The sequence below is a fragment of the Microtus ochrogaster genome, chromosome 22, assembly GCF_000317375.1.
Source record: "Microtus ochrogaster isolate Prairie Vole_2 chromosome 22, MicOch1.0, whole genome shotgun sequence".
Classification (NCBI taxonomy): Eukaryota; Metazoa; Chordata; class Mammalia; order Rodentia; family Cricetidae; genus Microtus; species Microtus ochrogaster.
The window spans coordinates 18463616-18490246 of record NC_022023.1 but is presented as its reverse complement, the minus strand read 5'-3'; the positions used below and the strand labels follow the sequence as shown (position 1 = coordinate 18490246).

Genomic DNA, 26631 nt, shown 5'->3' with positions numbered 1-26631 from the left:
GGCACCAGACCTTATTACAGATGGTTGTGAGCCACCATGTGGTTGCCGGGAATTGAACTCAGGACCTTTGGAAGAGCAGGCAATGCTCTTAACTACTGAGCCATCTCTCCAGCCCTAGACTCTGTTTTTTTTTTTGTGTGTGTGTGTTTAATAATGCTGTCCTTTCATGTTATTATTTTTTATCTCTTGTTGATATATCTGTTCAAAACTGTCCACTCTAAAAATTGAATCGGTTTTGTGTGTGTGTGTGTGTGTGTGTGTGTGTGTGTGTGTGTATAAAACCATTACTTGAAAATATTATCTTATAATATGTTGCTTATGTTTTTCTACCTTCCTTCCACCCACCTCCTAGGGTCTTGTATATAGCAGGTTGGCCTGAAACGCTGTACTTGAGGATGGCTTTGAACTTCTGATCCTCCTGCCTCTGCTTCTTGAGTGCTGGAGTATAGGTGTGTGCCACTGCATTGGGTTTATTAAGCCCAGCGTCTCTTGTATTCTACCAACTGAGCTGTAATGCTTCAATTTATTATTATTATTAAAGTATGCTACAGATCATACTGTTTGCATACATAGGAAAGCCCCTACTTATCACTGAGCTGTGTGTTTCCAGATCTATCGTTTTGACTTTTGAAGCACTGCGATCCATCCTAGAGCCTTTTATGTGGTAGAAAAGGGCTCGCTCTGCCATTGAGCTAACTGTAACTCTAGTCAGCAGATATTATCATTTTTTTGATTGACATTGGATTGAATCTGTAAATACTTGGGATAACTGCCATGAACATCTGCATATCTACATCTTTGGTTTTTGGTGGTGGTGTACTTTTCAGCAGTTGAATCCTGCATGTTTTGTTTTATTTATATAGCACATGGTTTCAGGATCCATGATTTCAGTTGCTAGTGTCAGTAAGAAGGATGAGTATGGTACAGTAAGTTACTTTGAGAGAGGAGAGACCAGGTGTGCTGGTTAATTGTTTTATTATTTATTTATTTTTGTCAACTTGACATGAGCTAGAAGAGGCGAGATCATCTTTGAAATATTTCCTCAGGGTCAGCATGCAGAAGCAGTGGTCCAGAGTGGCCAAGGTTGCTCTTAAGCTTGGTAATATGCAAGAGTTTCCCAATAGGGCTGGTTTTAGCAGCATGTAAGCTGCAGTATTGAAAGGCCCAGGGTGAGAAGCTGAGGCTTGGCATCATGTAGCAGAATCAGAGTCCCTGAAGAGGGTAGGAGAGGCAGTTGGTGAAGATGCAGCCTCGATTCGAGTGAATACCCCCAGGAACAACGATAGATGTGGAGCTGGCCTGAGCTTCTGAGGCAAAGTATGTTTCAGATGGCAGAGCCAGCTGAGAGGTGGTGGCACACGCCTTTGGTCCCAGCACTTGGGAGGCAGAGGCAGGCAGATTTCTCTGTGAGTTTGAGGCCAGCCTGGTCTACAAAGTGAGTTCTAGGACAACCAGGCTGTTGTACACAGAAACCTTGTCATGAAGATACCAAAAACAAAAAAAGAAAACAGAACTAAACAAAAACCAACCAACCAAACAAAACCACAAAACTAAAACAAAACTAAAACAAAAAACCCTAAACCCTCCCAGATGGCAGAGCCAGAGAAGTAAGCTTGCCTGAGACTCTGGAGCCCACAGCAGGGTCCCAGGTGTTAGATGCTGGGCCATTTTTCACTGTTGCAATTTGGTTTTGCTTAAGCGTGGTTCTAAGTGTTCCCTGGTTCTTCCCTCTTGGAATAAGAAAGTATGTAACTAATTTTTTTTATTTTACAAGATCCCACAGTTGAGAGCATTTTTAATTTTAAGAAGAATGTGGGGCTTAAAACATGTACTGCTTTATATTGTGAAATTAAGGAAACCTGAGATGAGCCTTTAGGTTGTTAGAATCTGAAACATACCAACTTTAGTGTTGGTTTTACACGTCTTCTTTTATCCAGCCGATGACTGTGCTAAAGGTGGCGAACGTTTGAGAGACTTTTTATAAATATGAGATTTTCTATATCCGTGGGTCACTTAGAAAACTCGGGATGATTTGAGTGCTGCCTCTGTAGAAGCGTGTCTCCTTGTCTGGCCATGGAGTTTTGTCTTGTCTAAAGTAAGTGCTTTTCTGAAGTGCACCGTGGCATTGAATGGAAGCAATTTGTTATTTTTGACAAGCTGAAGGAGATTTTTAAACTTTCCCCTTAGACTCCTTCAACAGAACAGCTAGATTCTGAACACAAAGGAACTCTCCTCTGCAAGAGTCATTGTTGAGTTCCTTAGGAAAACGCTGTGGCAACAAGAGTTGAGAAATTGAGGGTAAATGTTTATTTGATCATAGGAGTGTAAATGTTTATGTGGTCACATGAAGCTGTAGAGAGGCCTGGCTCAGGTACTTTCTCTTTTTGAGGATTAAAGGTCAGTGTCTGGGCCTTCCTTTCAAAATGGTTCTGCATATGTGCTTAGGTCAATTTGGAGAGACTATTCAAGGACATTTCCCAGTGTTTTCTAAACAGGTCAGTAAGGGGGAGAACTTGTGTGTGGCTTATATGTTAACTTATCATTCTTAGTGCTTTATAGAGTTATAGATTTAGTTTTATTCTTCCAAGTAAATAAACTGTGACTTTCTTCTAGGATTTATGATATATTCTAGCTTTATTGTTTATGCTGTAAGCCACATATTTTTCACCCTGATATAATTATATCCAAAGAGCTTAAAATTCCAACTTGTTCTTGGTCTAGGAAATCATTGTGGTCTGCTCTTAAAGTTTTCCTGGAATCCTTAGAAACATGCTAGGCTTTCATGTTTGTGCCTGGAAAGTAGCAAGAGCTTGCCAGTGGTTGATTTTTTTTCACATGCAGTGACCGTTGTGGATAGCAGCCAATAATTAACGTTAGCACACTTGTTCACATCTTCAAAGTGTTTTACGAACGTTTAATTAGTTCATGCTTAACTTCTGTACTAGAAGTTGGAAAACCAGTTTTTAAGGTTCATTTTAGCAGTCCTGAAGTGTTCGGGGGCAAATGAGAAAAATACAGGTGAAGATAGCTTTCCTTGCTTTTGGCCCAGCTTGCTTTTTGAGGTGTATAACTTCTGGTTGATGTAAGCATAGAATTATATAGATTGGAAAAAAAAAAGACATTGGGCGGAATGGCTAGGAATATATGGATAATTTGCTTTCAACTCAACTTTTCTTTTATGTAGGCTTGTAAGTGAGAATTGTCTTAATTTATTCCTGTGACTTTTTTGAAAGATAGACTGTGACTGGAGTAGGCTCTGGAGAATTAGAATATATGCTAATACATGATAATCTAGGGAGGGATCACCTCTGCTAGTTTCCTCATTTCAGTTTGTCTCTTGATTCTGTTTTCACAGTAAGTTGGCTTTTACTTGGCCAGGTTGTGTAGTGAACGGAGACACTGTTCTCGGGTGTGTTGTGTTCCTGTCACATTAGCCCTGTGATCTTGTGTGGGCAGTGCTTTTTTTCTGCTCTTACATTGCTTTGTTCTGGGAAATTACCTATTTAATTTAATTTAATTATTTTGAGGTAAGCTTTGTAGCTTGCCAGGAGCTCTCTTATATATCCTAGGCTGCCCTGGAACTCCAAGTCGTCCTCTTCAGCTTTGAGAGTACAGTACTGGTATTTAGGTGTGAGCTGCCACACCCAGTTGTGAAATTGTATTTGTCTATGACTCAGGTTTTAACAGAGAAAAAAATTTACTGTTTTTCTATATGACACAGACTCGATCAACTTTTTTTGCTTGGCAAGTGGGACACAGGATAACACTTCCTTTTATTCTCTGGAGAGTCTGTGTCATTCATCTGCCTCTGGAAGGACTCAGTTTCTTAGGAATTCTCTGTAGACGAAGATACCAGTGATGCTTAGGAGTAAAGAACATTTTGCTAAGTTCGGTGCGAAGTCCTTGCTCAAGGTATTTGCTGTTTTGCTTCTAATTTTGTTTGCAGCACTTGTTTGCATGTTTGCTCTTTATTAAGAAGAGGGTCTGCTTGATTTAGGTGTTATGTGTAGACGTGGAGTAATATCATTAGATGTCAAAGCTCTGCCTTATTGTCATGATTGTCTGGAGTAGAGAAATAGGGTAGGTTTATGACAGACACAAGATAAAGGTTTAGTTTTGATTAGAAGTAAATAAATAACAGAAGTTCTGTTTGCTACCCTACATGTTGCTGCTGCAGCTGCCATGCATATTAGTATCTTATTTTGTAATAGGAAGAAAATGTTAAGAGAAACTGCCTCTAAAATCTGCTTCGAGGCACATGGTTTCCGTTTGGCAAGCATTCATCTTGCTTTCGTGACTCACCTTTTGTGTAGTCCTAAAGAGGTGGTCAGAGGAGGATCGAGAACTTAGGTTCTTGGACAAGAAATGGGACAGAGAATGATTCATATTATTGAAGATTAGTCTAAGTTTTGGTGACTTCCTGCCTTCTTTGGAATAGATAACTTTAACTGTTATTACTGTACTTTATAACATTGCCTTTGCAGTAAATACTGTGTCTAGTTCGTTTCCTACATCAAGGGCATCCTTTTCGCATTGTTTCTAGCCGCAGCATTCAGAGGAACCCGAATCTTAGTCTAGATAGTCTCGCCAGGGCAGCTTTAGTACCTGATGGCAGAAAGGAGAAGAGTTCTGAGAGCTTCGCATGCATGTTTAATAAACATTTTATCATGAATATGGATCTGTTCTTCATGGTGCTAGATAAGCATGGCCCTAGGGCCAGGAAGATAGCTCACCTGGTAAAAGTGCATGATGTGCAGGCTTCTCTTGAGGTCAGATCCTGGAACTCATGATAGCTCAGTGTAACTGTAGGTGTCTGTACTCTTAGTGACTGAATCTGCAGCCAGGTGGGAGAGCCTCCTGCCCATTGATCTGGAATCGGTGATGCACTTTGAGATCCTGCCGAAAACAAACTGTCTATCTGTTATTATTTTTTAAGTGTGCATGTGGAGGTCAGAGGACAATTTGTAGGATTCTGTTTTCTTTACCATATGAGTTCCAGGGATTGAGATTTCATGGCAAAAGTATCAACTTGCTGAGCCATATTGCTAGCCCTATTTTTTAAAACTTATTTTTATTTTTTACTCAATCTTATTTATTTTACCAGTGTATGCTTGCCATGATGCACATGTGGCAATCAGGGACAACTTGAGGGAGGAACTCCATTCATCCTTACCTAGGTACTGTGGAGCAGACTCAGGTTGTCAGGTTTGGTGGCAGTTGCTTTTACCTGCTGGGCCTTCTTGCCAGCCCAAAATTTTATTATTTTTTATTTTATTTAAGAAAATTTAAAGATTTATTTCATTTTGTTTGCATGAGAATTTTGCCTTCATTTTTGTATGCATTCCACATGGGTGCCTGGTGCCCACGGAAGTCAAAAGAATTGGCATCCCTGGAACTGGAGTTATGAGTGAGTGTAAGCCACCATATGGGTGCTGGAGACTGAATTCTGCTTCTCTGCAGGAACAGTGAATGCTCTTAACCCTTGAGCCAATCTCTGTAGTTCTCGAAGAAAAAAATGAGAGCTTTGTGGACAGGCAGGTTTGGTTCTTTGTTTAAAAAAATATATACATATACATAGACACATACACATACATATGCACTGTGGGATAATGCTCTTGTACAATGTAAAGATTTGTCACTTATATTAGTTTAATAAAATGCTGATTGGCTAGTATCCATTCAGGAAGTATAGAGTATAGGCGGGCAACCAGGCTAGAGGAATTCTGGGAAGAGGAAAGGCAGAGAGTCAGTCACCAACCTGATACAGAGGAAGCAAGATGAGAATGCCTTACTAAAAAAAGGTACCAAGCCATGTGGCTAAACATAGATAAGAATTATGGGTTAATTTAAGTTGTAAGAGCTAGTTAAAAATAAGCCTGAGCTAATAGGCAAACAGTTTATAATTAATAGAAGCTTCTGTGTGTTTCTTTGGGATTGAACAGCTACAGGACTGGGCTGAACAGAAACCTCTCTCTCTCTCTCTCTCTCTCTCTCTCTCTCTGTGTGTGTGTAATTTTTTGAGTCAATTTCTTACAGAGTAGTCTTAGCTGACCTTTGACTCACTGTGTAGACCAGGTATGCCTTAAACTCAAGAGATTTGAGCACCTCTGTTCCCAGGTGCTGGAATGAAAGTATAGTTTTTTTAATTTCTTTTTTACTAATTTATTTTGAGCCAGGATCTCACTATATAGCCTTTCCTGGTCTGAACTCACTATGTAAACCAAGAGTTGTAGAGATCTTCCTGCTTCTGCTTCCTTAGGTGCTAGGACTAAAGTGTGTGCCACCACACTTGATTTCAAAATTTATTTTAATTTTGATTTTGTTGTTTGTTTGGGTATTTTGCCTGTATGTATGTCTGTGCACTTGTACAGAGTTCAGAAGAGGCTGTTAGGTGGCCTGGGACTGGAGTTACAGACAATTGTAAGCCACCGTTTTGGCTTTGGGGATTGAACCAAGGTTCTCTGGAAGGACAGCCAGTGCTCTTAACCGCTGAGCCATTGCTCCAGCCCCAGTTTTATTCATTTTCAATGGTGAAGTTTAAATAGTATCTCACACTAATACATAGTACTATACAAACTGAAACATCGTTTATAAAACATGACATGATCTGTTTCCAGGACACTAATCAGACAGCTACTTTATTAAAGCAGATGAGAGCTGAATAGCCATTTTCCTTTCAACAGAGAGCAGTTACATAAATAAGACCGTAACCTTTTTTTTTTGACCGTAACCTTTTATATAGCACCTTTGTATGAGATCAGAAGTGTCTGTCAAGTTAGACATGAAAAGTTAAACAAAGCTGCACCACTTATGGATCTGAGCAGTTTTAGGTTCTCCCTGTGTTGAGTTTTTCTCTTCCAGTTGACTGTTTCTGTTAAATACCAGTGCAAGAATGTTCTGATTTATATAAAATTATCTTTGGTTTTATGTTAGTCTTTTTTTTTTCACTTCTCCATATAAGATTTAGTTACCTTTTTCCCTTTGGGGATTATTTTTCTTTATACAGCGCATTCCCACTTTGATTTTTATAAAGAAAATACCTTTATTTTTAATTTTTTAAAAAGTAACTGAATACCTTAAGTTTTGTGCTTCATAATTTGGGTAGTGTATGTAAAAATGTTGATTTTTTTTTCATGAAACCTCAAGAAGGACCAAGAGACTTTTTCCCATGGCCTCTGTTGTGCACGTTGTATCCTAGCCCATGAATTCTTTGAAACACCACAGTTCTCTGCTCTACCCATGGCAAAGTATTATTTGACTGCTTTGCCCAAAGTGCTAGGGCCCTGTAGAGCTTACCACTTGATTAGTCAGCTCCCTAGAATATGCACCCTTGCTGTAGGACAATGGTCTTGTACTTTGTAAAGATTTGTCACTTGTATTTTAGTAAAATGCTGATTGGCTAGTAGCCAGGCAGGAGGTATAGGCTGGGCAACCAGAACAGGAAGGAGCATTCTGGGAAGAGGAAAGGTTCAGTCTGCAGTTGTAAGCCAGACACAGAGGAAGCAAGATGGGAACGCCTCACTGATAAAAGGTACCAAGCCATGTGGCTAACACAGACAAGAATTATGTGTTAATGTAGGTTATAAGAGTTAATAAGAAGCCTGAGCTAATAGGCCAACCAGTTTATAATTAATGTAGACTTCTGTGAGTTTCTTTGTGACTGAATGGCTGCGGGACCGGACAGGACAGAAACCTCTGTCATCACACCCTTGAATGCAGACATTTCCTCCTTGAATTCAAATAAAAATAATGATTCCTCTATGCAGTGCCTCAGGACACAAATATGAGTCCAGAAGAAAATCTTACCCTCTGCTCAATGCCTGTTGAAATGGCCAGGGGCAAGCTCACTAAAATAACAGCTGCATGATTTTGATTCCTCGCCACATTGTGATGAAAATGAAAACCATGGAATGCTAAACCCAGGACAAGTGTTCTGCAAGATGAGTTTGAATGCTCACAGTTGGCAGTTGTAAGAGGCCGAGACTTTGAATGCTCACAACTGTAAGAGGTCGGGACTGCTAACTTATTTTATGAGTGAGGAGTCTGAGGCTTAGAGAGGCTAGATGGCTTGCTCAGTGTTAGGACTTAAAATGATGAGGGTCCAGCTCTAGAATCCAAACTCTTCTGTATGTGTTAGTCTAAAAGGATTTGAAAAGGCTATCCATTGTAAGCTATGATTTTGGCAGAGCCTTATGTAACTTTGACTTTGCTAGTTGACTTATTTTTATGGGTCATTTCCTACTTTATGATCTCTCTCTTTTTTTTTTTTTTTTTTTTTTTTGGTTTTTCGAGACAGGGTTTCTCTGTGGCTTTGGAACCTGTCCTGGAACTAGCTCTGTAGACCAGGCTGGTCTCTAACTCACAGAGATCCGCCTGCCTCTGCCTCCTGAGTGCTGGGATTAAAGGCGTGTGCCACCACTGCCCGGCTCTACTTTATGATCTCTTAAGCTAGGTTCATCAGATAGCTCTTCTGCCTTAAGAAGGATATTGGGTTTCCATCACTCCCATAATGAGAAGTCCATCTAGAGTTCTTCTGCTTCATGAAAGATATTGGGTTTCCATCACTCCTGTAATGTGCAGTCCATCCAGAAATTCAGAAGTGGATATAATGCAAACAAGTAACTCTTAGGAATAAATGACATTATCTAGAGGAGTTTTTTCAGTGTGATTTTTTTGTTTCTCCTTCCAAACTTGAAAATTGGTAGAGGGTGGTTGCACGTATCCCTGTGTACATGTATGTAAACCATTTGTGACATATGTGCTTGGAGACAACAGATTATAGAACATTTCTGGGTTTATATACTATTAACACACGTCAGAATTAACTTAATGACTGTATGACTGTATGCGATCACTGATTATCTTTTTTGCATATCTATGTTATATTTTTCTGCCCTCCCTTGCTCTCTGTTGCTCCCTTCTTCCTTCCTGCTACTTGCTGGTATTGCTGTGGAGAAGCCCTATGCACACGTATCTGTGTACCCTTGTTTATGTCCTCTCACAGAAACTGTCAGCAGCTGTCGCTGGTGCCGAGTTGTCAGTGGGCAGCTTCTGTCATTCACACTTTCACTGGTAGCCCTGCGTACCCGCTTCCCATTTCTCCGTAACTTTTAGAAAGCAAGTTTGCAGTTTTAGTTTTGCTTTTTTAGGAGTCTTGGTGTTTATCCCAGGCTGACCTTGAACTCTTGCTTTATCTTCCCCAGTGCTTGGTTTGTAGGCGTGTGTCACCACCCCCTTCTCTTAATAGAACACTTTTAATGTTTTAAATGCCATCGAATTGCCACATTATTGATAATCAGTAATAAATGACAGGATCCTGTGCTTTTGTTTATCTTTTGTTTTTAAATTTTGTTCATTTTAGCTTCTATAGAATAAATTGATTTTTAGATTTAATCTGTAAATTTCTATGTGTATTTTTAAAATTGGAGAAAAAAACAAAACATGTGAAACACATGTAGCCTGAGACATGACTAAGAGTGCTTATAGCTCGTACAGAGAACCTGGGTTTGGTTCTTCAGAACCCATGTGATGGCTCACAACCCTCTGTAACTCAGGCGCTAGTGGATCTATGGTCTCTTCTGGCACTAGGGGTGCACATGGTACACATATAGACGTGCAGACAGGACACTCACACAAATCTTAAATCTTATTAAACATTACATTTTTATTCATTTAGAATGTGTTTGTGAGCACATTCTGCCTACCTCTGCCGGAGTGATGGGATTAAAGGTGTGTCTGGCTCTCTTTGCTTCTGTAAGTGTGTATCACATCCTTGGTGAAGGAACCATGACTGAAATTAACCATGGCATTATGTATTTTTATGATCGTGTTTTATTTTTCTCCCGCCTCTCTTGTGACCTTGGACTGGGTATTCATTTTTGAGCTCCAGCTTCCTTGTGTATAAAGTAGGAAAAGCAACCACCACTCTGTACACAGCACTGGTTGTTGGGCATATATGCTTTGTAAGTGTTTTGTCTACAGTTTTGGGGAAGATTTAGTGCAGATGGTTGTAGTGACATTTCATTTGTATTTTAATAAATAAAACTTGCCAAAGGATCAGAAAAGTAAAACAACCACACTGGCCAGTTTTACTGACCAGGAACAATATAACACATTAATCCCAGTAGCCACACTAGCTTGCTATAGAAACCAGGTAGTAGTGGTGCATGCCCTTTATACCAGAACTAGGGAGGGTTATAAGACGGGAGGAGATGGATCTGTCTCATTCTGAGATTCCTGGGGGCAGGATCGCCATTTGAAACTGAGGTTGAACCCCAATTTTTGCTTCTGAGTTTTTATTAACTGTGCTTCACATGGTGGTGTAAGGGATTGGAAGGTAGTAAAGACGGTACTGTACAGCAGACATGGACCACTGCAGTTCCTGTTTCTATTAAACAATTCTCTGCCCATATTTGTGTTTTTATGTTGGGAAACGGGATGTATCTAATAACTTGTTTGCAATTTTTGCTTCTTAATTTTGTAAATGTCATTAGATTGCTTATTATTTTCTGTAAGCAGGCCTTAGATACTTTGTAGGAAAAATAGGGTAGAATGGAGCTAATTTGATGGTTTCTAGGAGCAAACTTATTTTATGAATTATCCAAGAACATTTGAAACTTATCATTTTGGGTCAGGCTTTGAAAGAACCAAAGGGGAGCAGTGCATAACCCCAGGTCACCAAAGCCTATCAGAGAAGTAGTGTTTTTTGTTGTTGTTGTTCACAAAACAGAAAGTAAGTTTTATGTAAATCATAAGTACAAGTTATGTAAGCTTGTGGAAGAACATGTATGCACAGAAAGACTATGTGCCAGGCCACTGGAATGGAAGAGTTTTGGATATACCAATAGAGCTAGAAAGTTACGATATACTGATGATCTGGGCCTGGCTTTGTGGTAGCTGAATTCTGAGGCACACTGGGAACAGATGAGGGATTGCACTGGGTCTGCAGCGTGACTAAGGTTTTGTTAGGCATGAGCTGACAAGAGAAGGAATGGTCTTGAGCTATGCCGTGTGACCAAAGAACAAACATCAGAAAACTTGGTGGGAGCAGTGACATGTACTTGTTGAGTCATTTAGTTTGGTTAGGGTGTGAACACAGAATTAGGCCAACAGTTCAAGCTGGGGGGAGTGTAACTGTCTTACACTTGTGCTAGAGAATTTACTTTGTCCTTCTGAACAAAAGGGAAAGCAGCTCATTTGGGGAGGATTATGGGTAGTGACAGCTGGGGAAAATGAAGCACTCCCTCTGAGGGACATTCAGAGTCCATTGTGTTAGTTTAGGATGGGGTTCCCAGAGCCAGAATGCAAGGAAGATAAAAGAGAATCAGAGCTACTGAGTATTTAGAGAGTCAAATGAATGAAACTTGCTGAGTGGATGGAGGGAAGTAAAATGCATCATTGTCCACAGTGATTGGAAGCATCTAGGAGCAGTTTGGTTGAGCAGTCACATGCTGGGGCATAATTCATATTGGCATGGGTTTGACTCTCCTTCTTGAAGGAGGAAATGTTTGCGTTTTATTTAGATTGCCTCTTTCTAAGTAGTTCTTGTTCTTGACAAGCTTGTTCTAGAAAAGCTCCTGAGTTTGTATGACTAAGCTACCTGCTTGGTATCTTAGTTGGTATTTTAAAAAATTGGAACAAGTTTAGTTGTGGTAAAATAGATAAAGCATAAAATCTACTATTATAACCATTTTTTCTTTTAAAGGACCTTTAAAATTATTTAAGTGTTTGTGTCTGTATAAGTCATGTTTAGGTACCTGTGGAGACCAGAAGAGGACATAGGGACCACTGGAACCAGAGTTACAGGTGACTGTAGCCACCTCATGTGTGTGCCGGGAACTGAAGTCTGGTCCTCTGGAAGAACTTTCCAGCTTTCCAGCTGCATAGTTGCTATTTTTTTGTTTTTGTTTTTTTTGAGACAGGGTTTCTCTGAAGCTTTGGAGCCTGTCCTGGAACTAGCTCTTGTAGACCAGGCTGGCCTCAAACTCAGAGATCCGCCCGTCTCTGCCTTCTGAGTGCTGGGATTAAAGGCATGTGCCACTACCACCCAGCCTATTTGCTGTTTTTAAGTATGCAGTTTAGTAGCGTTTGTTAGATTTATGTCGTTGTACAACTGTAATTACTGTCTATACATTTTCTTCCTGCAGAACTAAAACTACTTTTTAAACTATAAATGCCTGTTTTTAATCCACCAGCCACTGGCAAATGGCAACTCTTTTTTCTGTCTCTATTAATTTAGCTACTTTAGATGCTTCATATCATTAGTATCTAGAATTTTTCTTCTTGTAACCAGCTTAATTACCTTGCATCATGTCTTTATACTGTGTGTGTGTCAAAATTTGCTTCTTTTATAAGGAAGAACTACATTCCATTATGCAAGGGTGGCTTTTACCCATTGGCTGTTGTATGTAAGCTGTGTGAACATGGGTGTAGAAAAGCTCTTTAAGCCCTCAATTCTTTGGAGAATCTGCCTACAATACCTCAATTGTCATGGTATTCATAACAGTCATGCACTCTGTAGGAGAAAATAATGCCATTTAACACTAATGTCTTTTTAAAAAATGTTTATTTTATTTTAGATTATCTGTGCATGTGTGTCTGTGTGAGTACATATGTACCTGTGGCATTCAGAAGAGGGCATCAGATCCTGTGAAGCTGGAATTATAGGCAGTTGTGAGCCACCTGATGGGGATGCTGGAGCTGAACTCTATCTTCTGCAAGAAGAGTTTGTGCATGTAACAGCTGAGCATCTCTTCAGTCCCACTAACATCCTTATAAAGGGATAAATATTAATTTGTTAAATCTCATCTTTGAAGTACACATTTTAAAAACATGACCAAAAGGGAGTTCTATTTAAAAGACTCTTTATGTTGAAATATTTTGGTTGTGTTGAGGAAAAGCTGTTCAGTGATTTTCTTTCCAGATGATCTCTCTTCTTTTCTGTTACCCACTCTTTAATGGAACTCCATTTTGACTTGAAGGGCAAACTGATAAACTGTTGTTTGATATTTAGAAGGTGGTTATTTGGCAAATATTCTTCCTGTTTCCTCTCTTTCTGATTTTTTCTTCTTTTTTGGTAGAGATGGGGATTGAACCCAAGACCTCATGCATGCTGGACAATGGGAATGGAAAAGTAACTGTCTTAGCCCCCCAAAGCAGGGAAAGAGGCATAATTCCTTATTTATTTATTTAAAAGATTTATTTATTATATATACAATGTTCTGTCTGCATATATACCTACAGCCCAGAAGAGGATACCAGATCTCATTACAGATGGTCGTGAGCCACCATGTGGTTGCTGGGAATTGAATTCAGGACCTCTGGAAGAGCAGCCAGTGCTCTTAACCACTGAGCCATCTCGCCAGCCCATAATTCCTTTTTTAAACATCATCATCATCATTATTATTCAAGTTTGACTTAATTTGACCTTTGTGCCCTTTTTTTTTTGTATCAGTTCATACAGTGAGTGACCTGAAACCACAGTCAGCACTGCTGTGGCTGTTGCATAATTGGTACTTGTCCTTCTTATTTGTGTTATGTAAATAGGCTTTGACTGGAGCGTATTTAAACTGTTGTAAACATTGCCTGTTCATTCCTACAACTGTGTTTTGTGGTAATTGAATTACTAATTGTGAGAAGGAGTTTTAAAATGAGGAACAAAGTGGGAAAATTTATGAATAGTTGCCCAGTAAAGTCATTGAAAGGAGCGTGATCACTGTGCTTTATTTTTTTCTGTAAAGTAGGCAATAGCTTTTTCCTCCAGTACTGCGTGTCCTTTGTCTTAGGTAGGGTTTCTATTGCTGGGAAGAGAAGTTCTCTTCTAAAGGAAAACATTTAATTGGGGCTAGTTTGCAGTTTCAGAGGTTCATTTCAGTATTGTCATGGTGGAAAGCATGAAGACATACAGGCAGACATGGTGTTGGAGAGGGAGCTCAGAGTGCTACATTTGATCTGCAGGCAGCAGAAAAAGACTGAGTGCCACTGAACCTGGGCTTGAGTATCTGCAACCTCGAAACCGGTCCCCACAGCGGCATACTTCCTCTAACAAGGCCACACTTACTCCAGCAAGGCCACACCTAACAGTGCCACTCCCTATGGACTGAGCATTTGAACACAGGAGTCCATGGGTGCTGGCATTCATACTCACCACCACACCCCTAAAACTGTTTCTGTGTACACAGAAATGAATTTAGGAAAGCAGAGAAGGTGATGTATTGAGTGACAATGAAGAAAAATCTTGTTACTACAAATGGGTGGTTTATTTATTATTATTATTACTATTTGTATAACTTAGAGAGTGAGTTGCAGACTACATTTACTACAATTCTAAGATGATTAATTTGTTGTTGCTTTTACGAAGTCTTTTTGAGCAAATGACAAATTCAGATGATGTCCTAACTCTGAAGAAGAAACTTGATATCTGCCCAAGGCTTTTTGTTTGCTTAGACTTGCTATTGTGTGTGGCTAAAATGGTCTAGTAGGAGTAGAATTGGCATTCTGTTTTCAAAAGTTAATTCTGGGCCTTTTAAGGGGTGGTGGGATGGGGTGGTGGTGTCAGAGCCCAAACCCAGTAATTTAGGCATGCACTTTTATCCCAGAACCCCCACCCTACTGTGCCCTTTTAATTTAAGAGGATCTTTTGTATTCTCTCCTGGCTCTCAACTTACCATGTAACAGTATAACCCTTGAACTTTTGATCCTCCTGAGTGGTGAGACTAAAGGCGTGCTCCTTGTACCTGGTTTACGTGGTTGGTCCTAGGGATTTGGAATTGAACCCAGGTCTTGTGCATGTTTGGTAAGCTTACTTTCAACTGAGTTACTCAGCCCTGGTCTTGAACTCTTTATCCTTCTGTCTTTGTGTCTTCAGTGCTGGCGACAATAGACATGTGCTATCATGGGTTTCTTACCTGTATTTGCTGCTTTAAAATGTGGAAGGAAGACCTCAGTGTGCTCCAGAGTTACACATTTTGTGAGTTATTTTGGTTGGGTTCTCTAGAGTTGGAATTTTTTGTTGTTGTTGCTGTTGTTTTAATTTAACTTTCAGATTTGGGCTGTTAGACTAATTCCAGAACTGGATAATTTTTTTCTTTAGTCTGAGGAATTTTGGAGAGAAATGGTCGTTTTTTTTTTTTTCCCCCATCTGAATATGTTCTTTAGTAGTTTTTGGATAGGAGATTTATGACAGATCTAATGAACTCACAGCCCCATAGTTCAGCATGGTTAGTGTTTTCTTGAACTTCATGGATCATGCAGATTTAGAATTAAATTTAGTTTGTGTGGTAAATGACACAGGGAAGATTTGAATCATATGTGGATACAGAACAGCTGTAACTTCTTTGAGGAGTTGAAAAGTATGGAGAAGGACCATTCGATTTGTTTTGGTTTTAAAATCTCCTGGTGTGACAAGCCTGAAATTCACTATTTAGACCAGGATGGCATGAAAATCACAGAGATCTGTGTGCTTCTGCCTCCCAAATGCAGGGATTAAAGGTATGCACCATCATACCTAGCCTGAGAAGGGCCATTTTAAAACTTAGAGCATTAAGACTGATGTGGGTGGTGTTTTATGAGCTCAGATTTCACTAACTGTGTGTTTGCATAAGTGGACACTTAAGAATTAGTCTAAGAGGAATGAAAAAAAGAATTAGTCTAAGAGGCAGGTGGATCTCAGTGAGCCCGAGGCCAGCCTGGTGTACAAAGCAAGTTCCAGGACAGCCAGAAGGATAACTGAGCAGTTAAAAGTGTTAGCCACTCTAGTAAAGGGCCAGCGTTCAGTTCCCAGTCCCCACATGGTGGCTTACAAACATCTGTAATTCCAGTTTTAGGGTATCAAACTGGTTCTGTAGACACCAGGAATGCACAGGTACACCCATAATACAGGCATAATGCCCACACACATAAAATAAGCAAAAAAAAAATCCTAAATGTATACACACAAAAAAATTAATTTAGGCAACTATTTCATTGTGTAACTTACATTTGACTCTATGTGTTAGGATTTGGGAGAAGGAGTAAAAATTAATGTATATCCAGATACACTGATGTTTTTTTTTTTCTTCCCGTTTTGTTAATTTGCTATTTCTTTCCTGGAGTTAAGCTACTTTGGAAACCTCTTGTTCATTAATGTAAAGTCACACCTTACACCTCTCTTCTGTAATAGCCTTGGACCCGATTGGTAACCATAGTAGCTTGGGGTCTCCTGTGGTTAATGAGTGTGTCATAGCTACTTATTTTTTTCCATGACTGACTAGGTTTTATTGGGAAAGGAAGTTAAGTAATTTGCTTTTAACTTTCTGAGTGTGTAAGGTATTGGATCACAACTGTGATGATTATAGGAAGTTTCAAGGTCATCCTTGGAAACTAACCCATTTGATACCAGTGTGCTGACCCTAATAGACCCTAAGGGAGGCTGTGGCTTGTCTTGTTTTATTCCTCTTCTTTCCTACCCATGGAGCCTTCCTTTTTTTCCTGAGTTTTGAAAGTAAAATTTCAGACTTCTTATACATATGTGCTTCTTTAAAATTTTACTGTATCTTACAAGGTACCTGCAGAAGCTGTCTGATACCCTGGAACTCGAGATCCATATGGTGGTAAGCAACCGTGTGAATGCTGGGAACAAAGGTCCTCTGCAAGAGTAGCTATTGCTCTAAACTGCTGAGACAGCTTTCTAGCCCCTACCCTGATTTCTAATTATCTACCTATGCAAATACATAGTCAGAGCATTACCTGCATACAAAGAGTTATTATGTTTAAAGAATATCGTGTCTTCAAAATTAGCTCTTTCCCATGTATGGTACAGCCCAATGCAAATAAGCTGCATTTGAAGGGCCCAGGATCCTCATGAGTCCAGTTGCCATTCCATGGGACCTAGTGTTTATGCAGTGGCCACAGCTCCATTTTGCTTCTTTTAAGTGTGTAAGTTAGGAGCCAGCACTTCAGCATCTGTTTTAAGTGTTCTTTTTTTTTTTAATTCTTTAAGTTTGTAGCATGCTGTTATCACTGCCATTGACTAGTTTAATAAAATCATTCATTAGGAAGTGACATAGTTCTTTGTGGAAATGTAGCTATTTGGTTATTTTCCTGTATTTAAAAATTAACTCTTAAGCAGGTTAAAATGAAATAGACCAGTAGTATATAAAAAATAACTGTGCTTAAGCTACATATTTTAAGAAATTCATAATTTTCCTTGGTACTGGAAATGGCATGGCTAAGACAGTTTTAGACTGAGAAGAAAACAATGAGAATTGATCAGACTGTAAGATAGCTAATTACATCCAGCAACTCACTTTTAGTACTGGTTATGTGCCAAGCAGTATTCACATGTTGAAACTAAGAAATGGACCTGGTACTACTCAACTCACCCTTAAGAGTTTAATTAGAGGCCCCGTTTTCATGTCACCTCCTAGGCAGTCAGCTGTGTCTAGATGAAACTGAGTATCTTCTTCCCTGCCCCTAGCTGTTAGAAACTCATTGAAGTGGGCCATGAATGCAAGCTTTGTATGTTGTATGAGAAGCACATGGCCACAGAAGTAGCTACTGATGCTCTTATGAAGAGTGGAAAGGTTATGTGGTCTGAATCAGTGATGGGCATGACAAACAAGGTCTTCCCATGAAGCAAGGTGCTGTGATCCATGGCAGAGTACGCCTGCTGTTGAGTAAGGGGCATTTTTGCTATAGACCAAGGAGAACTAGAGAAAGGAAGTGCAAGTCTGTTCATGGATGCAGTGTGGATGCCAATTTGAGTGTTCTCAATTTGGTTATTGAGAACACTGAAGATGTTGTCTGCCAATAATTGTCAGAAATCCTTAAAAAAGGTAAGAAGTGTAGGACCAATGTGCCCAAGATTCAGCATCTTGTTATTCCACATGTCCTTCAACACAAATGCCAATGTATTGCTCTGAAGAAGTAATGAACTAAGTAAAACAAGGAGGGTTCTGCAGAACATGCTAAACTTTTGGACAAGAAAAAGTCAAAGAAAAGCACCAGGAACAGATTTTTAAGAGATGTAGGTTATTCTAGCGGAGAGCTTATACTTCTAAGTGAGTCCAGTCAAAAATAAATCTTTAGGGGTAACAAATAAATAATCATACCTTGAATCCTCCCCAAGGAGTTTAATTAGAATAAATTACACTGTTTTAAAGTCTGGAATTTGAACATTTGAAGAAATGTTGAAATTAATGAGAAGAGTCAAAGTGTACTTTTTGTTGTTGTTATTATGAAGACTGGTTTAGGTCTTAGTCCTGTAGTGTTAAACGATTTTTGAAATTTTCAGGCTTATTTCTGTCCATTTAAAAATATATTACATGGCTGAGCAGAGAAATCTTCCAGCAGTTAAAAGCACTTAAGTGCTTGACTCTTCCAGAGCACCTGGGTTCCTTTCCCAGCACCCGACCCACATCCTGCAGTTCACAACTGCCTGTAACTCCATCGGTTACAGGGGACTCTATACTCCTCTCTGGATCACATGGGCACTGCACTCATGTGCACCCCTGCACCCATGTGCATACACAATTAAAAATAAAAAAATAAAAATTTTTAAAAATGTATTGTATGGTACTGAGAGGATAGAATTATGATAGCTCTGGTGCTACATTACAGTGTTACCCTTATGATGTTCTGTAACTTGTCCTTATGCTGCCTTATTACTATTCATGATAAAGACCTACTGGTCACATTGATGAACTACATTTACATTGTACATACATGTATGTCTGTGTACCATGTGCACACAGTACCCTTAGAGGCCAGAATTAAGTGTCACATTTCCTTGGAACTGGAGTTAGAGGTGATCAGTTCATTGCTAACTACTATGTAAATGCTGGGAATTGAAACTGGAGTCTTCTGGAAGATTAATCACTGCTCTTCACTGCCGAGCCATCTCTATTTCTTTTTCTTCATTTTCCTGAGTTCTTTTTCTAGTGGTTTCTCCAGTTTAATGGTCTATCCAGGAACTGTTTTCTGGTATAGAGAAGCCTGACTACTTCCATGCAGCATAGTAGATAATTTCTTGTGATTTTTTTAAATCAACGTGCAATTTTGCTTTTGTCTGATAAATGATAAAATTAGATGTGTGTAGTAAAGATGAGTGGCGAGCTGTGTTGCTGCCACTCGGCTCCCGGCCGCCTGGCTAGCTTATACCCGAAATAATTACACGGAAACTGTATTCATTTAAACACTGTCCTGGCCCATTAGTTCTAGCTTCTTACTGGCTAACTCTCACATCTTGATTAACCCATTTCTATTAATGTGTATCACCACTTGACTGTGGATTACCGGCATGAGTCTAACCACCGTCTGTCCTGGGTAGCAGAAGCATGGCATCTGCCTGACTCTGCTTCCTTTCTCCCAGCATTCTGTTCGGTCTACTCCGCCTATCTAAGCTGCTGTCCTATCCAAAGGCCAAGGCAGATTCTTTATTAACCAATGAAAGTAACACATAGACAGAAGACCCTCCCATATCAGATGTGTGCTAAACAATTGCTGGAAAATAGAAATATGTGCTTATTATTGATTTGTGTGTCTTTTTTGCATAAACCTCTATGCAGGAGACCATGTAAAAAATTTTTGGGTGAAAAGAGTCTTTGAATGGGAGTGAGAACGGTCTTAAGAAGCTGTGTTCTAGACCAGCGGTTTTCAGCCTGTGGGTCACACTGGTATCCTGCATATCAGATATTTACATTAAGATTCATGACAGTAGCAAAATTACAGTTAAGAAATATCAGTGAAATAATTTTATGATTGGGGTCATCACAACACAAGGAACTATGTTAAAGGGTCGTAGCATTAGGAAGCCTGAGAACCATGTTCTAGACCAACAGTAGTTAGCATTCTTCTTGGAGAAATTCACTTTATTTCCTAAACATTTGTGTTAAGGATGTCCCTTGCTAACATGATTTGGTGCCAGCCTCCTGGGAAAATGCCAGCTTTCCTTTGGCTCCCAAGAACTTACCATCCAGTTGAGGAGTTAAAATATACACAAATTTAAGAGAGTGAGAAGTGCCACAGGGCCAGAGAGCCATACAATGAACCAACCATCCAGGACTCAAAGAAGCCACTGTCTGTTCAGAGGGGAAGGAAACACAAATGTGAATAGATATTACCAGGAGGCTCTGGTTCTCATCCTGGCAATGGGTGTTAATGTCCTGGGGAGATTTTTAACTCAGTCATTTTGGGGTGGGGCAAGAAGCTGGTTTCTGATCTGTGCTGTGGTTTATAACATAAAAAGAATCTTGTATTTTCTTCTCAGAAACAGGTTTTCTCTTTATTTCTACATATTCTGTTTCATTTTTGACATAAAAGTTGTATGTATTTATTCCTAGGGTCATATATAGTGTTGCCCTGGATGTGTACAATATACAACATTCCAATCAGAGTAAACACATTTTCTCAGATAGTACCCTTGGTGATGAAGCCATTTAAAATCCTTTCATCCAACTTTTTAAAATCATACAGTACATAGTCGTGATCTGTATCTACCTTGCTGTGCAAGAGAGCCTAGAACTTCTCTTGTCTAACTGTGACCTAGTGCCCATGAATCAACCGTCTCCATCTTTCCCTCATTCGAACCTTCCCCAGCTTCTGGTAACCACTTCTCTCCTCTCGGCTTTTGTGAAAACAGCGGATTCCACTTGTAGCTGAGGCGGCTTTTGTGGTATTCCTCCCCCCTCCCCCATACTATGCTCAGAAGTGGAAATATTGAACCAGTGGGAGGGGTTCGTTCTCATTCTTCTTACTTAGATCTGTTAATGTAATCTGTGACTAAGTTGGCAGACTTCCCAGTGTAGAAGTCAATTCAATCTCAACTGCAGTTAATTGTAGAACCTAGTGAAATAGGTTTCATTTATAATTGCTTGATTTGGACTAAAGTTTTACATTTAATAGCAGGGCCTCATCATATTCTGTTAAGCCTCATTAATTTGAAACCTGTAATGTAAATTTATAGTTTATATTTGGAGGCATGCTGACTTAAAGTTTAATACATAATAAAGCTGCCATTGTTTGTTTCAGTGTGCTAATTACGTGCTTTAACAGTCATAGCAGAACAGACTTAACTTTGGGCGTTGTTTTACTGGCTCCTAGTTTCAAGCTAATACCTTCATTAAACTAGTAAATCTTTATGTTCATAAGCTTGTTACTAAATGATCTTTCTCCAGCAGTCAGATTAGTTGAGGTTGTAAACTGTAATTGTTGTAGTGAAATGTGCTGATATTTTCTCTTGAACTATAGAAAGAACATTTCTCATGTGAGAGGATTGTGAGTGGCTGTGGGTGGGTCTGTTTCTTAGCTCCATGGTGTAGCCATGGAGTCAGCCAGCTGTATATTTAGGCTGTCCTAAAGTGTAGTCATTGAAGGGATCCTGCGCATGTCTAAATTCTGCGTTACTACACACAATTTATGTTTTAAAATACTGTAGGTAGTGAGAAAGTCGAGTAAGTTGATAAAATTTCTGTTACCTGACCAAGCTGTAGTGTAAAGGGTAGAAATGCTTGTGATTTGTTCTGTTTGCAAAGACTCAGAGGAAGAGATGCCACTTGTTTATGATACAGATGAGAATTGGAATTATGGATGTGCTGTGTGTTGCTTAAAAAAATGACTAAATTTCATCCTAAGGCTGAGTTTAGGAGAGAGGTTTTCTGCACCCCCCACACATTGGGATTTTGTTTTACTATTAATTTTTTGTGATTCTCACAGTTGTATCCAACTTTTGTGTGCATTAGGTAGTAAGCTGTCTGCACTCATCTGTATCCTTGAGATAATTATGTTGGGGTTTTTTCGAGGAGGGGATTGAATATTACAATCAGATTAGTTCTGATTTCTTCCTTTCGTGAGAATATGCACTTTAGCCCAAGTACAATAGGAAACAGCCCTCTCTTCCAGTTATCTCAGTTCATGTTGACCTCATTCCTAGCAGCCTGACTTTATGGTTAATTTTGGCTACAGATTCCTGCCTACTTTTTATCTTCTCTAAAAACTTTATTTCTTTTCAGTGCAGGGGAAATGTAAAGCATTACGTGTTTGTTCTGGATTATCTTTCCTCTTACTTTTAGAACCTTTGAGGTCTTCGTTCCTTCCCCGGTCTTAAAGAAATGGTGGTTGCATCTGAGGCTAGATAAAAACATTTGTGTGTGTGCTCACACACTTGTGGCCTGGTGTGTAAATGATAAGAGAATGCACCGACTTCCCTTTGAGGACATCACCCAGCAGTCCACTGACGATGAGAGTCTGCACTGGCTGCCTTAGTAATCTGGAAGAGTTCTAGATAAAGAATTTAGGGAGACCAGGGAAGACTTTGCTTTCTCCCATTAAGAAAATGTTTTATTATTAATGTGGTAGGGGGAGGAGAGAACAGAGCAGGGGTGGCTGTGTGCAGACAGTGCCACAGTGAGCACAGTGTGGCAGCCAAAGATTGGGAGTTGGCTGGTTCTTGGGATTGAACTCAGGTTGTCAGGCTTGTGTGGCAAGCAGCAAGCATTCTTAATCACTGAGCCATTTTGCTGTACTCAAAAGTTATTTTCCCATGGGGGTGGGGAGACAAAAACAATAAAACTTAGGTAGATTTAAAGCTCATCATAGCACTGGTTTTCACTCATTCTGCAAAATTGGACCTTGATTAGGCTAATATAAGGTGAGAAACCATTCACAATCTTACAGTGTTGCTCTGGACTGAGTTTCAGTGTTTGCAAGCATACAGAAAACCATTGAGAGGCACTATTAACATGTCTTACTATAGTTTTCTTTACTGTGCTTAATAATGGTCACTGTAGTATTTTGAAAAATGGTGGATGATGTAGTTGCCTACTGTCTCTCCCCTTGCCACATCCAGTTATCTAGGTAGATAATAAATAAAAGTTTGGAAAATATGTAAGACAGGTATGGTGCTCTAAACTTTTAATCCCAGCACTCCAGAAAGCAGAGGCAGGAGGATCTCTGAGATCAAGGCCAGCCTGGTCTACAGAGTAAGTTCCAGGACATGCAGGGCTACATAGAAGGGCTCTTATCTTAACCCCCCAAAACCAAATAAACAAAAAACCAAGAAACCAACACACACACACAAATCTACAAAAGTATAACCAATAGTTAAATCTTGGAGAGAGAACATGATTGTTTTCTCTTACATAGTTGAGAAAATCAGGTGTTATTTGCATAATTTCTTTAACACTGATTCCATTTTACAAAGTTTTTTTTAAATATATTAAGTGTGTGTTCTATTGGAGTGATCAGTTTAGATAGATATTTTTATTAGACAGTAAAGTTTCTCCCCTCCCACAAACAAACCACCAATTCAAATAATATTTCTTTACAGTAAAATAAAATTACTATTTACATGGTTGAATATTTGCTATTTTTGTTTATTTTGGTTTGGTTTTTTGAGACAGGGTTTTTCAGTATATCCCTGGTTGTCCTGAAACTCATTCTGTACACCAGTTTGGTCTTAAACTCAGAGATTTGCCTGCCTCTGCCTCCCGAGGACTGGGATTAAAGGCCTGCACCACCACCGCCTGGCAAATATTTGCCTTTTGTGGGGCACTCAGGACATTATGTACCCCAGGTTGGCCTAACATGGGCTAAGTATCTGAAGATAACCTTGAACTTCTGGTGCTCCTGCTTGGACCTCCTGTGTGTCACAGTTTTGGGATTAGTGTGGTGGAGCCCAGGATTTCCTGCATACTAAACAGGTACTTTGCCAGCTGAGCTGCTTCCCCAGATCACAAGTTTTAAGTACTCCCAGATGTCTAGTATATTATCCCATTACATTTTACCCACAGTTTATGAACATTTGTGTTTCATGTCTATTTTCTGAATAGGTAAGTTCTTGCTTTACTATATCTTTATCAACAATGGAAGTTTTGCTTTCTTACCCTGTCTTAATTTGTAGGTGTTTTGAAAAGATACCATCTCAGATGCAATGAGATTGTGCATAATTTTAAAATGTTACTTTTATCTTGTCAGTCCATGGGCTCTTTAACCTTAAGTTTTGGCCTGAATCAAATTCTTAGAACCCCGATTATTCCTTATATTACTGTGTAAGCTTCATAAACATGGGTGAGTTTGTATTACATTATTGTGGTTTAATTAAGAAGAGGTTGTCAGTAAACCGAGCAAGGACTTTCCTGTGAAAGAAATAGAATGCTCAAAATTCATTCTCTTTCTCTCTGTCTTTCTCTGTCTTTCTCTGTCTCTCTCTGTCTCTCTCTCTGTCTCTCTCTGTCTCTCTGTCTCTCTCTGTCTCTCTGTCTCTGTCTCTCTCTCTCTCTCTCTGTCTCTCTCTCTCTCTGCGTGTGTGTGTGTTGTTTTGGTCTGTCATTAATGTATTTAGTAATTATATTAGCTAAACCAGTTTGCATCCAGAAGAACCAGTCAGGATGTCTGTGCCCGTTCCTTCCCTCAAAGCAAACACCTTGGTCTTCCTACTTTGACTTTTCTTTTGACCACAATTAGCAGGTTCCCAGCTGTGAAGGTTAGTGTTTAATGGCCAGCCTGGCAAAATCTAGAATCATCTGGGAGAAGGGCCTTTGGGTATGCCTGAGGGGGATTTTCTTGATCACACTAATTGATGAGGAAAAATCCATTTTAAACTTTATTGTAGGCCCTATCATTCATTCCCTGGACAGAATCCTGTGTCTTATAAAGGGGAAAGTGTGCTTAGTGCTAGCTTGCATACTTGCATTCTTCTGTTTCTTGATTAAATATTGTGTGTCCAGCCATGTTTGAGTTCCTGCTGCCTTAACTTCCCCACCCATAATAGATTCTAGCCACAAGGGGCCTGATCTTGATACTGAAGAGCTAATGTAAAAATCATGTCAGCCTGGTCCTGTGCCTTCCCTCTCCCCTGCAGCTTACTCCCACTTTTGAATATGAATATTATGGTTCTCGGGTTGGTTTCTTGAACTCAGAGGCATAAGCCATCCTGTACTGTGTCCACCCAGGAAGATAGGTCTGTATATTTATATTGCCACAACTGGCTCTGGTGAAAAATCTCATAGTTAAAGAGCTTTTTTCTTCATCAGTAAAATGTGTTCCTTTATTTAGCTTCCACAGATGAATTAATCTTGTGTCATCCACCCCTCCCCCAACTCGCCTTTGAGACCAGGGTCTTGATGTATAGGTCTAGCTGGCCTGGAACTTGTAATTTTGTTTCAGCACCAGAGTGTTAGGACTATATGCGTGAGCTAACATGTCCTGACTGAATATTTATTTAGGACAATCTTTATTTGAGATCAGTCAGGTATCACAGAGGGAGAGAGCAGAGTCTAAACAGTTTCAAAAGATTTCACCACGGTCTGCTTTTTCAGAGTTGCTTTGATCATATATGACATTTGAAGAAGTTCAGTTGAATCTTTTCCTAACCTATATATACCAAGGTAGTCACGACCATTTAGGAGCTAGGGATTGTTTGAGAATAACCTAATGTGATTGCCTTTTCTTTTTGTAGATCGGAAGTGGTTGGGGAGATTGGGTCAGCATTTAAAAGCACTGATTTCTCTTCCAGAGGACTTGGGTTTGATCCCCAGCATCAGTGTGGCTGATCACAAACCTTGTAACTTTAGTGTCAGGGGACCTGATGCCCTCTTCTGGCCTTCACAGGCTCCACTCACACATGTAGTGCACAGACATGTGTACAGGCAAAACACCCACATACATAAAAATAAGTAAATAAAATAACAATTATGAAATGATTTAAATCATGCAAGTAGGCTTCACCAAAGTTGTTGCTTTGTCAGTTGTAAGCACCGTTTGACAAGAGAACCTGCACAATACATACTGAACCCCAAGGACAACAATCTGGTTTCTCTTCAGATTTTTGTGTTAATTAAAAAAAAAAACAGAGAAATTGCTGAATTAAACTGCCAAAGTGGTTATGAATTTTATATTCCTACTATGAGTTCTATAAGCATTCTGTTTCTGCACACTTTTGTCTATTTCATTATAACCACTAGTGGTGTTCAGCATTCTTCCTGTGTTCATTTGCCATTTTTCTCTAGTAAAGTGTCGTTAAATTTTGCTTATTAAATTCTGCTTTTGTTTATTGAGTTATAAAATTTTTATATATTCTGAGGGATCCTATGAGATGGCTCCTTGGGTAAAGATGCTTGCTGCCAAGCCTGACACAATCAGAGTTCAAGTCCCACATTGTGGAAGTGAGACCAGTTTCACACAGGGTCCATCCCCTGCTTGTGCCTACATACACACCAAAATGATTTATAAAAATTTAATGTAGTAGTGGCCGGGCGGTGGTGGCGCACGCCTTTAATCCCAGCACTCGGGAGGCAGAGGCAGGCGGATCTCTGTGAGTTTGAGACCAGCCTGGTCTACAGAGCTAGTGCCAGGACAGGCTCCAAAGCCACAGAGAAACCCTGTCTCGAAAAACCAAAAAAAAAAAAAAAAAATTTAATGTAGTAAAAAATAACTCTTAATATATTGTGGATATGTCTCTTATATGACTTGAAATATTTTATCCTAGTCTATGGCTTGTTTTTATTTTCTTTAAAAAAAAACAAATTAATCTTCTTCGTATGAGTATTTTGACTGTGTGTTTGTGCACTGCATGTGTGCCTGGTACCCGCAGGGGCCAGTAGAGGGTCTCAGGTCCTCTAGAACTAGAACTTCAGGTGATCATGAGATACCACTTGA

At 39.5% G+C, this 26631-nt stretch overlaps 1 protein-coding gene and 1 pseudogene across 1 annotated transcript in view; both read left to right on the top strand.

Annotated features, from left to right (window-relative positions):
• Akap13 (A-kinase anchoring protein 13) overlaps positions 1–26631 on the top strand; it is a 269674-nt gene that overhangs the window by 7153 nt on the left and 235890 nt on the right. The gene's annotated exons all lie outside the window — the stretch shown is intronic.
• Positions 17424–18042, top strand: LOC113457322 (annotated as a pseudogene).